The sequence below is a fragment of the Peromyscus eremicus genome, chromosome 1, assembly GCF_949786415.1.
Source record: "Peromyscus eremicus chromosome 1, PerEre_H2_v1, whole genome shotgun sequence".
NCBI lineage: Eukaryota > Metazoa > Chordata > Mammalia > Rodentia > Cricetidae > Peromyscus > Peromyscus eremicus.
Window position 1 is genome coordinate 46,689,050 of NC_081416.1, and position 13,355 is coordinate 46,702,404.

Consider the following 13,355-nt stretch of genomic DNA (forward strand, 5'->3'; position numbering starts at 1 on the left):
ATTACTTTACAAATTTAAAGATTTCGTTTAAGTTGTATTGTAAAAGATTAGCACACTAGCCAGGTATGGCAGTACACACCTACAATCCTAGCAGTCTGGGCTGAGACAGGAGGATCTTGTGTTGGAGGGGCAAACTTGAGATACAGTGCAAATTCATCTTTAAAAAAAATAAAGAAAAAAAAAAGATTTGTAAACTCACTTTTATCTATCACCTAAATTGTTCAATTTTTGTTCTCCTATCTCTAAAATATAACTATTATATATAATATACTCATATTCTTTGGTTCTAATTTTCTTTCAGATACCATTATATATAAGAATAATATGCATGGTTAAACAATCATGTGAGACTGAAACAAACCGGTTTGAATGAAGCCCTCATCTCAGGGTAAAGGAGAGAATATGAGATTTTGATGAGAAGTGTTACCACAAAGCTATCTCCAGTTTAGGATACTAAAATATGCTAAAATTGTTAAGCTGCATATATTTAGGAAATATCCTTTATAGTAAGAAGCGTCTGTGATTGACTGCTAAAATTCAGAACCATTTTCTATATTGTATCTCATCAATTAAATAGACAGATCTACCTTAGGAGCATATTTAGGCAAACATGTCACATTCAACAAAAACAAAAATTGTTGGCCAGTAAAACTTGACTCAGAAATTATAAACAGGGGAAGGAATTCTTGGAGTCATGAGACATGGGCCCCAGCAAGTGTTCAAAAGTATTTGAATAAACAAGAGTAACCAAGCAGCCACGATCATGACTGGTAATTCACACCGGGGAGTGCACCATGCCTGCACGTTCTCAGCCATCTTGGCATGTCTTCTCTTTTCCTTCTACTGTCCTGTTTGTGAGCAGCACACACAACCTGAGTGTTGTTGGACCGACTTTGGTTTGCCTGTTCAACTTGCTAACTCTGTGAAGGAAACGTGAGCATGAGAAATTGAGGAGCCAGTTCTCCTGAAAGTTTCTGTGAACTAGAACAGGATGCTAGAGATTGACTGTACCCTGTCTTTGTTTCAGAGCTCACAGCTAGAGTGCAGTCTGCCTCAGAATGACTCAGCTTTCAAGTCCCACTCCACTGGATTTAGATGATATTTCTATGAGACTTCAGACGTTTGAGTTTATGCTGAAATGGGTTAAGACAGTGGGGCCTCTTAGGAAGGGATGAATGAATTTTTGTCTGTGAGAAAGTATGAATTACTGGGAGGGGATAGCAGTTATGAAATTCTATGGTTTGAATATCTGTGACCTCTCCACCCTCATGTGGTGTACTTGATGGTGGGTCTTTGGGAGATGAAGAACATGAAAGATGTGGAACATCATGGATGGAAACTGTTCTCTTATGAAAAAGCCTCCAGAGAAGATTCATGCCCCTAAAAACATAGAAAAAAGTAAGTATACGAGGAAGTGGGATTTCCCCAGATAACAAATCTGCCTTGATTCTCAAAGTTTTTTCCTCCAGAGATATGAAAAATAAATTTGTTATTTACAAGCTACCAAGTCCATGATACTTTGATACATTAGCCCAGATGTCACCTAGGGTAGACATTCTCAGAAAAAGTTAGTGCATACACATAGACAGACAGTTTCTCTATAACTGCTTTTAGAGAAATTAGTTATGCCCAGGGTTCTGTTATTTTCTTTGTTTCATACTTTCACTGAGTAGAATTGACACATGAAAGGATTTCTTGGGGGCTAGCGGGGGTGTCCTCTACTTTGAAAAAGATGCATGACCTCAAAATTGGAAGCAAAATTTTGATCAATACAGATTTAAAAGTTTAGACATTACTTTTGGTCAATTAAAACTGAAGCTATTTTAACATAAAAAAATGTTTTCATCTCGTGCATGAAAACTCACACTCCCTGGAAGTGTCATAGCAGCAAAGGGAAAATTAAGGGTGAGATCAGTCTCCACATTCAAACAAACTAGTTGTTTCTCAGCTTGTAACCTATTGTTTCTTCTCTATTAAAATGTGTGTTGCTACACACACGGTTATATTGAAGAAGGTGGTAGCGTTTCATCATTACCTTTATGAAGAGAGCTCCACAAGTATTTTAATAAGGAAGGACATAAAATATATCACTTTAGTTGTAACAACTGCCATCAAAATATGTTTAATTATTCAATGCATCACTGTCTCATAATGTAGAGTTTTAAAATGGAACTCTGGGCAGTAAAAATTTCCAAGATCTACAGCAATTAATACTTTGAAACTCGACATGCAAAAAGAAATTTGATAAACATAACCAATAGCAGACAATGTTCCATTAAATAAACTGGGTGTTGCTATAAATTTGTGTAAGTCTCAAATTCCTTTCGTGGGATGCCTTAGAAATTTTCTTCTATATTTTTAAGCTGACTTAGAAAGAGAAATGGAAATAGACACTGTCTTTTAATATATGGGAAGGAGTGTGTTTTCTTCTAATTTGGGCATGGCACATTTCATTTACATAGGTTTAAGATTTTTGGAATGATTATGAAAGTAACACCACAAGCAACCACACTTATTCAGAGACATTTTGACTCATCCTGGTTCTTATCTTAACTTTCATATGTAAGGAAGCTTGGAGATTTGGGTGAGAATGATTTATCCCATAAAGCAGTGATGGATGGCATGTGTCTACTGGGCATAGTATATAATCTCTGTCTTGGTGATGACTGCCATATGCTGTGCTTCACTGACTGCAGAATTGCCATAACACATGTACGTATATCCTCACAGTGCACTGACACACAAAAGTAGCCATTCTGCAACTGTTTTATTTTTCAATAATAATCCTCTCTGAAGCTTGAGGGTGACTGTTTCATGGATGTAGCTTTTCATTCCTTCTAATGTTAAAGGCTCTCACTTCTAACTGCAAACAATACTTGAACACTCCCCTGATTTCCATCAGCTTCCATCATACACCTGCTGTTTTATCAGCAACTGGTAGAAATAACTATGAAATCCACTAATAGGTATATGTTGTTTATATCACCATGTTTAGTTGATGGGAACCCCCTACCTGTTGGAACCTGTATACGTTTTGAAATAAAATTATAATAGACAAGTAAAATAAGAACCCTAAACACTTGCATATGTTTGTATGATTTGTGTGTATATGTGTCTGTATATGGGAGAAGTTTATATGTATGTACGTATTTATGTATGGGTATGTATGTGCATACTACAGCATGTGTAAGGAGGTCAGGGAACAATTTCGGAGAGTCACATCTCTCCTACCACCATGTAGGCCCAGGATATTGAATTCTGGTAATCAGGCTTGGCTGCAAGCACCTTAAGCTAAGATGGGGAATTGATGATATTTACAGGGGCAGAATTCGTTGTCTTTCTTCTGCTGTGTACAGAAAACAGAATTTGACTCTGTGAACACTATTTGGGGACCTAGTAACTTAAGAGTGGTAGAGCATCAAATAGGCATGTGGTAGGCATTCAGGAAAGACTGCCTGAATAGTGAGTGAGTGATGTGTGTATGAAGCAAATTTGTGCAATTAGTATTGAGAAGTTTGAGATAAGGGGTAACTCCATGGAAGGAAAGTCTGTAACTCAGGTATTTTGAGTAACAAAATGTCCAGTGATCTTATTCTCACGTACTGTCTCCATGAACAAAATATTACCATATTAATATTTTGAGGAGAGAGAGAAAAAAATGTAATAGGTAAAAGTATGTATCCTTAGTTGGGGTATGTGAATTAGGAACACCACCATTATAAAGGTAAATTTTATAAGCTAGTGAATGAGCTTCAAGATGCTTGCATTCTGTAAGTTTTCTCTCAGGTAATGAAGCATCACAAAGATTGACTTCCCCAGGGATGTACTCTGCACAAAACACCAAGTACCGCAGATTCCGGGGTTTAGTGGAGAATTTATGTTTGCTATTTTAGCATAGCTTGTCTTCTTTTGATTTTATTCTTCTATAACAGATCAATAAATTTTACCTGAGGAATAAAACAATTCTGTGGAAATTAATCACCAATGCTGATTTATTCTGAGTGGTTTGCATCAGTGAGTGGGAGACAGATAACTCACAAGCTCTGTCGGCAGTCTGTCTGCCAGTGGGGTCTTGAAGCCTGGCCAGACAAAAGTTGTATCTAATCCTCCTCTTTACCTCATCCCCAGAGAGTCTTCACTCAGCTGGTCTGTGAAGAAGATTTTGGTGGTTAACATTCGGGAAGAGGAAGTTAGAGAAGGAAGGAAGAAGGGGGTCGTGGGAAAGAGAGAGAGAGAGACAGGGGTGGGACCAAGAGGGAGGAAGTCAGGAGAAATAAGAGCAAGAGAAAATCTTGATTTGATCTGATGAGAGCCAATGTTTGCTACGCATGTTAGGGGTGAATGTTTTCTATCAGAATGAAATAAGCAATAATGGCAGGTTAGCAAAAGGTCTTGGTTCATTAAAGGAAATGTGGTAATTTTCTCGACTGAGGTAGAAGCTCACAGGAGGAAGCTCCATAAACAATCGTAATGTGTGGCTTCCCAGCTGTCTTTTGCAGCCACTAACATTTTTAACATGGCAGGGAAATGCAGGGTAACATTACAGTCTTCTTCCCTTTGTCTTCTCTTTCAATACACATGTGCATGTAAACACACAGGTACATAAACATACCAGCCAGATCTTTAGTGATTAAGCCTTCAGACTTAATTTCTCTGGGGACACATTTAAAAATAATAATAAAAGGTACCAAAAAAAAAAAGCCACAGGTCAGACTGGCAAAAGGAACAGCCCTTTAAAGGGCTTTTATCTCCTGCCCATCATCTCAAATTGTCTTGTTTACCCCTCTGAATCCCGATCAGGAGGCACCATTACTGCACTCAGTGTCCACAGCACTCTTGCGAAGGGAAAATTAATTCTGAATTACTGGCCCCATAACTGCCTGCTTTTTCACATTATCTGTCAGGAAAATAAGCAGACAATAGCCAGCTAAGTGGATTTCTGCTAGCTGCCATTCAAAGAGGAAGGGGCAGGTGTTCAATGGGGGCTTCTTTCTTTCCCCAACTGCTATTTAACAATACGGAGAGGAGGAGTTTAATTGCCGACTCCCACCTGCACCCTTGTCATTTCTTGGCTTTATTGGTTTTAATGAAAATATTAAGTGCACTCTAGGAACAGCGGCAAAGTGACATTTTGATTGAAACACACAAGGAAAAATGTATAACAGAAGCAGGCACTGTTACAACGCTAATAGAAACTGAAGGAGGAAATATCTAGAACAACATTTCAGCTATTGTTATACAAATAGTTGGTCCTTAGATGGAGGACTGAAAAAAATGAAGGCTGTTAAGAGCATTTTGCCTTAGCTACTGAACTTTTAATTTTTCCATAGAAGCATAATGTACCCAGGCCGTGATGCATTTTCTCTCATTAGATGTCTCTGAGGTGGCATCTGCTACTGTATAAATATGGCTTGTTCCTACCAAAGCACATGGCGAGGCTTGGTCCTCATTGTAGCTGTATTGAGAAGTATTGGCGATTTCAGAGGTGATTACGTTTTTAAAAATGGATTAGCATTTTTTTTTTTTTTTCTGGCTGATGTGGGACTAGGCATGTTATCCTGAAAGTGGGTCTTTATCTCGCACATCAAGTGCCTCTAGCCCACATTCACTGACTTTCCTTCTGGCTTTATAAAGCACTTCCAGAAGCTAGATTTATACAACCATGATTCCAACTCAGACAATTTTCCTTATAAGTTACCAGGTCTCGAGCATTCTGATGCAGAACAGAAAGTAGGCTAAGGGACCCTCTGTGCTCAAGTACAGTGGAAATACCTTGTCTTGTCTGGAGTTGCAACTCACGGAGTTCCTGGAGAAAGTTTAATTTATTGACATGATTCTTTGCATCTGAACATTATAAACAGCAATCAGAGCTGTGTTTTTCTGAATGCACTTCCTAGACTCAAAATAGAAAAAGAAAAAGCCAAGTGAAAAGTCTGCTTAGTAATCCTCAGTGCCTGCAATGACTTTGATGTTTGTTGTATTTCAGTCTTCTTCTTGATAGCATTAACATGAATAATATATATGAAATGAAGACCATTGTGTTCAAGATATACGCATGCACACGTATGTACAAGTTACCCTTTAGAATGTAACCTTCTAGTGAAGAAAGTTAAACGTATCATAAATGCTACATCTTTTGTTTAAAAGTTCAAGTATTTTAATGGTCATTGAGTGAAAGAGATATGCCCTTCATCGAGAAGGTTCCTAATGTATATACCCTTTAAAAGGATAAAGACCAACTTTTTCTGCAGTCAGAAGGTCTTTATTCCTCCATGATTTAAAGATGAGAACTCTGTACATAGTATAATGTTAAAAGAAATAACATAGAAATCCCAAGAACATTTGCCACATACTTGTGTATTTTGGGATTGTCTCACATTTTTTTCTGGCACCTAAATAAATGATCACATACACAAATAAGATTTATTGTCTATATCAGACTACTTTGACTCTAAGTTACAGACTACTCAAATAAAAGAGTCTTAAATACACAGATCATCTTTTGACTTACTAATAAGATACTCTGAATAAGAAGAGTTCCACATGTAGTACAATGATTCCCTGGAATTGAGTCCAGAACCTTGAGCATGTAGTCAAAGCATTTTGCTATTGAGTTACAACACCTGCCCCAAGAAACTGAAATATTAAAATATTCTTTAATTTCTTTTCCTTCTATACATTGCTTTTGATTTGTTAAGCTTAACCTTTTCCACTATAAATAGGCTGCAAGGCAGGAAATTAGAATGCTTCTATTTTGAGAAGGAAATTTCAGAAAGTCCAGGCCCCAGTGCTAGAACTAAGTCACAGGCTCACTGCTTATCCAATTCTTTTTTTAAAAAACAAACAAAACAAAAAACAGCAAAAAAATGTTTTATTGATTTTTTGTGGATTTCACATCATGCAATACAACCAATCCCATGATCCCACGATCCCACTCATTTCTCCTGTCTACTCGCTCCTGCCTTCTGCCCTTGAGCCTCTCACCCCCGAAAACAAAACAAAATTTAAAAGTAAAAACAAAACACAAAAATAAACAAGCAAACAAAAAAACCAACAAGCAAAAAAAAAAAAAAAAGAAAGAAAGAAAGAAAGAAAAGAAAAGAAAAAATATCTCAGTGTGGAAGCTGTAGTATGGCCCAGTGAGTGATACAGTATACCCCTTAGTCCACACACCTTTACTTCTAAGTGTTCATTGCAATGAACCAGTCATTGGTCTGGTTCTAGTTTCTGACTTCTGCTACACTATTATGGGCCCTCACTGGGACTCATCTTGGATATCCTATTGTTGCCTTGTGTCATGGACATCCTATAACTTTGGATCTGCAGGTCTGGCCCCTTCACATACTCCAGCAGCTCATAGATGAGGAGGATGTAACACTGGTTCTGGGCCTTGGTAGCTGGGTTAGTCAGCCCACCAGCTTTCCTTCATTGTCGTCTCTGGATGAGCTCTCCAGCACTGCCCTGGCTAGCACACCCAATGCATCAGGCAGCAAGGAGCTAGGCCAGTTCTCCTGCTCTCATGCCCTCACCCACACTCACACACCAGAGCCAGCTCTATTATTTTGCCCAGGCACCACATGGCAGACAAGGGGGGGGGGGTCAGCTTTCCTGCTCTCCCACCCAGCTTAACCAATTCTTGACAAATAAAGTTTAGTGTTACACTATTGGTTTAGAGCAGTCGTGACTCATAGGCTGGGCCAGTGATATAGCCAATATGTTTTGCTTAATACTCTACAGTTTAGGTGATTTTTAAAAGCTAGTTGTAATTGGAGCCTTGACTACTTTCTGCAGTAAAAACTCTTATCATTGCTGATTTGAAACTATCAACATAAATTCACCAAATCAGTTAGACAACCCAGGGGACAATTAGTTCCTACATGTCAGACAGAACTATCTTTAGCACACCACCAAGCTGAAATCATTTTCCCTAAGCCTCCCTCCACTCCATACCCAGACTAAAGTAGGGTTATATTAGAGAGAAAGAGGAAGCAATTGTTGCTGGGCAATGTTCACCATAATGCTGTGTTTATGTACTCAGCATGTAAGTTCAGTGCTCTGTAGGTTTTAGTTATGAAGAAATTTGTTTGTATCCCTTTTGGAGACAACCTGATCATCCCTGCAACCACTGCAGATCTAGAAGTGAGAAATCTATCATTCTCTTATAATTAGCCTGAATGGGACAGCTATACACAAACTAATTGTGGGATGTTGCACTGCACAGAGAGGAGCTATAGAAGGCAGATTGCTCTATTATCAGGTGAAAGTTACTGGTCAGCATCTGTGTCTTACTGAATTAAAGCAAACAGGATGCATATTTGATATGAATAACCACCATGATGTGGTCAAAAAAGAAAAATAAAGCTGATATCCAGAAAGTAGAAAAATAGGAGAATTCATGAAGTCACAAAAACATGGAAAGAATGTTCCTAGATTTTTAAAATGGTGATGTTGGGGGTCAAACCTAGGGCATTGTCATTTAGGCAAATGTTCTGCCACTGATGCATACCCTAGCCCTGACCTTAATTTGTGATTTTCAAAATCATTCCTTCTTGAGGCCCAACTGTTCCTCACTTGCTGTCCTTCATTTCATATATTCTTATGAAAACCACTATTTTATTTTCTCCATTATTTAGAATTTTTAAATAACTATTTTTTGAACTTTAGTGTGCTCTAGTTCCTTCCAGGAAAAACAGAACAACCTTAATTGGAGTAGAGCACAACAGTGAGTATGAATCACTTAGTGAGTTCATGGTCTAACTGGAGAGGCGCACAAGTGAAGCAACACACAGCTGCTTTCCACTGCCAAGGTAATTCACGTAACAAGAAGTACAGACAATGGGAGCACAGCTTTGGCCAGTCACTGGTGGCAAGTCATGTTAACGGGCTGTCAGGCTCGGCTTGACTTGGTGTGCCATTCCAAGATGCTTACTCATTCTCATCCCAAGATGATGTTTCTAAGAGTAAAGTTTTTGAACAAGCTCAATCTTTATTTGCTTCACAGTCTAGGTTCTTGTCGGTTGATACTGTCACAGCCAGAAAAGATAATAGCCAAGTATTACTAGAATGTGGAAGTCAAGGTAGAAATTCTCAATAGTAAAGGAAGGCCCTGCATGTAGAGCACATTTGTACAAGGACCATTAAGTAATGAAAAATATGTCATTATTTTCTCTAAAGATAATCTGAAGAACTAAATTGTTGCAGACACAATCAAACAAATAGTAAAAGAAAAAAATCAGAACTAAACCCATGCAGCTTTCTTTTGCAGCATATTTTGGGGGATCTGTGTCCTGTAGATGTGTATGAGTTTCCATGAGCACAGTGCTGTTTTAAGGGGCTTTGGGCACCTGCTCACATTTTTTAGTGAGTATGAGCTATAGACACTATATTTTTGAGATAAAGATATTTTTAATGTAAAATACAAAATGAATTGGTCCTGTATTTTACGGAAACTCTATCCTGCCTGCTTTCTGCCTCCCCCCATCATTGCCTTTCACTTCCTGAATCAATTCTAGATTATACAATTCCATCCGATTATCTTCAGCTCAACCACTGTCAGTTCAATTGGTTAAGGGGATTCTTCATCTCTGCTTTAGTGGTCTTGCTAACTGCTGCAAGTTCTGTAACTGCATCTGCTGCCTCTTGCTTCTTTGAGCAGTGATGCTGTCTCCACTCCACTTATAAATGAGAGAGACTGCCAATACAGAGTGGCAGAAATCACATAAATGTATTTCATCTTTACAGTGAAAGTGGAAAATATATCATGATGAGCATAAGAGGCGTGTCCCAGCAACTACAGATTTGTAGAAGGGTAGGTAACATTTTATACAGTATCAAAACTCTAAATAATTCATAATAACCCAAAATAACAAATGTGTAATTTTTAAGTTTGGGTCATGGGTCACTAGCTTAAGATTAGGGATGGAGACCTGCTGAATGCAAGAGTTCTGTGGTCCATTTCAGACTTGTCCATTCACAGTAACTGGTATGTCAGTCTGGAATCTGAAATAATAGCAGGATTCCTATGTGGTCCTGATGCAGGATAAGATATAAAAAATGATTCATTCCCATGATACTTCTAGGGAAATTGGTAAAAAAGTAAACATCCTAACATAAGTTTACCATAAGATCATTTATACCTTTTATGTGCTTCCTATTGACTCTCCCTCGAGCGTGATCATCTTCATTAAAGTGTTGAAATAGTGCACTCTATCAACTAGAAGAGGCTAATTTACATAAACAAATCAGCCCTTAAACATTAGTGACTTAGAAGAATACAATTTTCTTTTGAGACGTGTTTCATGCCTAGTGTAGGTTATCTGGCGGCTGCCCTCCAGCTTATCACCACTCTAGAACAAAATGCCAGAGTGCTTCCCTCATGGCCTCTGCAAGTCCCCTTGGTGGAGAGAAGAAAGGCTTCTGGGTGTTATCAGGAGGAGCCAAGATTCTTTCTTGACAGCCAGTCACTCCTTACATTCCAACTAACTGTCCCAACCAAGTGGTAGGCCCGAAGCACAACCCTACCCTCACTTGTGGAAGGAAAGGGGAGAAGTCTCTTGAGGAGAACAATCGCAGCAGACATCCCGAAACACTCACTTCACTGGAGCCCTTCGACAGCACAAAAACAGACAGTCTCAGTCCCCACTTTAATCACTGCTCAGGGAAAATAAAGTCCAAACATTGAAAGTTACACTCCAGGCAACAGTGAATACAGTTCCATCTCATCATGCACTACAATTAATTTGTATAAAGTCTCCCAAAACAAAGAGTTTGTGAATGCTGAACCATTGCTCCCAGGGGAAATGGGTTTAGGTCCCTGTGAGCCTCAAGTCAGGACATTTTTCTTAGTCAATAGCCCCCTTCTGGTGTGATATTGTCAATTCATGAGCGTTCTCTGACTGAACAGAGCACAGATTCCATGTGCCCGGGAGCATTCAGCACTGTGATGGGCTTCGGGGTTGCATAACTAGCAAAACCATGCAAAATAATCACAAAATGTGAAATGTAGTAGGAAATGGACTACAGACAGGATGCTTGGTGAGGACGTGAGAGCTGAAGCAGGAACACTGAGTGAGAGTCACTAATTCTGCTTTCACTGGGATTTGTGAATCAGGCAACTCAAAATTTGGCCCTTTGCTCTTACCACAATGACCACGGAAATATTGTGGGTATTTGCACAGAAGTGAAGGAAGAAGGAGAACGTACAAATATGGAATCTGGGGGTGTGAATTGACTATCCAGATGGTAAAAGAAAAAACAGTTTTCACTCTCACACTCAACACAGTGGATCAAGATGTATGGGCGTATTAAACAGTTCTCCAGTGGATACCAGTCTATGCTCCAGACACCAGCTCGATTCCGACATGACTTAGGAGAGGTAAAGTCAGCTCTATAGTTTAGGGGCTCACTCCTTAAGAGTTCTCCTCACTTTGGACTACCATGAACATAGAGCGTTGCCACGTGGTCAGCTCTCCATGAACTGGGCTTTCCATGACTTTGCTGGGACAGCTTACAGAATCCTGGGAAACACTTTTCTTCCTTTTCTAGTTTTGTTTATGTTCTTTGGACAAAGCACTCTGGCCAAAAGCAACTTAGGAGACAAAAGGGTTTATGTTAGCTTATAGATTACAGTTCATAACTGATGGAAGTCAGGCAGGAATTTAAACAGGAACTTGAAGCCAGAACCATGGAGGGATGCCACTTGTTGGTTCCTTTGCAGGTCTATACTTAGCTAACTTCCCCATAGAGTCCAGGGATGGTACTGCTCATGGTGAGCTGGTAACTCCTACATCAACTAACAATCAATAAAAATCACCACAGTCATGCCCATAGGCCAATCTGATCTAGGTAATTCCTCTCTCAGATGACTCTAGGCTGTGTTGACAGTCAATGTCAACTAGGACACTTAGAGTTACCACTTATGAAACACAGTGTTACAAAGGATCCCTTAAAAGGGGCAAATGGAAAATTGCATAGGGCAAGGCTCCCCAGAATGTTCATAGACCTTTCACGTACTTCCCAGATGTAGCTGCCACTAAAGAGCTCTTTGCCCTGTGCCCGTTGGGATTTACTAAGACTTACTACATTAGAGACCTTAGGTGTCTTTCTTCACACTCTCCTCATTTGAGGTCTTGGGATGGGGCCAAAATGTATTATCCCCTAATTACACAGTTGGTTTCTTTGGGAATTAGATTCAACAATGAGGCCATCCAGTATCTCATAAGAACTGCCTCCTTAGAACAAATGATGTTCCTATTATCAAGGAAATTCCCAAGAAGTCAGGAAACTGTATCAGACAGTCCCCTCTCTTAGGAAATTATTACAAAGGTTTTAGGAGCCAGTATTCGGGAACCAGGGTAAAAAAAAATTAAGTATTAGTTTGTAGCTTTGAAATTTGGAGGAATAAAATCTGTGACTAGTGCTATATTCCAAGTCCTGAGAACATGTTTTTTACACCACAATATTATACTTTATACTGAATGTGTCCATCAGAATTCTTGACTTCTAGAATGTTCTTTTGAACTATAGACTAGCTTGATCATACTTCACAAGTTTCATGTGGGAAGATAAATTTCCTTTTTCCTTGGAAAAACTCCACTTTGATTTTCAGTCTAATTTGCTTTCAATGCCCAGTTCTCCCAAACAGTTTAAGATCTTAGAATGTCAGACTCATCATGTATACAATGAAATAAATAATACAAAAGGTCGGGATGCTTATGGTAAAGTAAATATGTGGTGAATATAAGACAACACTATGTTACCTAGCCTGTTAAAAGGTTTAGTTATCCCTGTTACAGTGACCACCACTGAGAAATAAGTAGATCCCTTGAATTTATCATAGATATATAATGCAAACTCATTCACTGAAAATTCATTGTTTTAATTGCTCACTCAGTTTTACTATTTAGTTGATATATACAACATCTCAAAAATTAAAAAGCACAGAGACAAATGTTAATCAGAATCACATAAATGTAGAACTATATATTTGCTGAAGATACAGCAAACTGGGAAGGTTATAAAAGTCTGTGAAAAGGAGGTTATAGCTAAGCTAAAGTTTTTTATAAATGATGTGTACATGTGTATGTGTATATGTAAGTGCAGGTACTCACAGAGTTCAAAAATAGCCTACTGATTTTCTGGAGTAGGAGCTACAGGTGCCTATGAGTCACCCAATGTGGTTGCTGGTCACCTCCTCAGTCCTCTGCAAGAGTAGTGCCCTTTAAGACTGAGCCACCTCTCCAGCCCAGCTAAAATAACTCTCTGGCAATACTAGAATCTAGCACATGAGGAAAAATGTAAAATTGTTTTGATAAAAAAAATTGTATGTACAAGAGCGTTGAAGTAAAAGACAATAT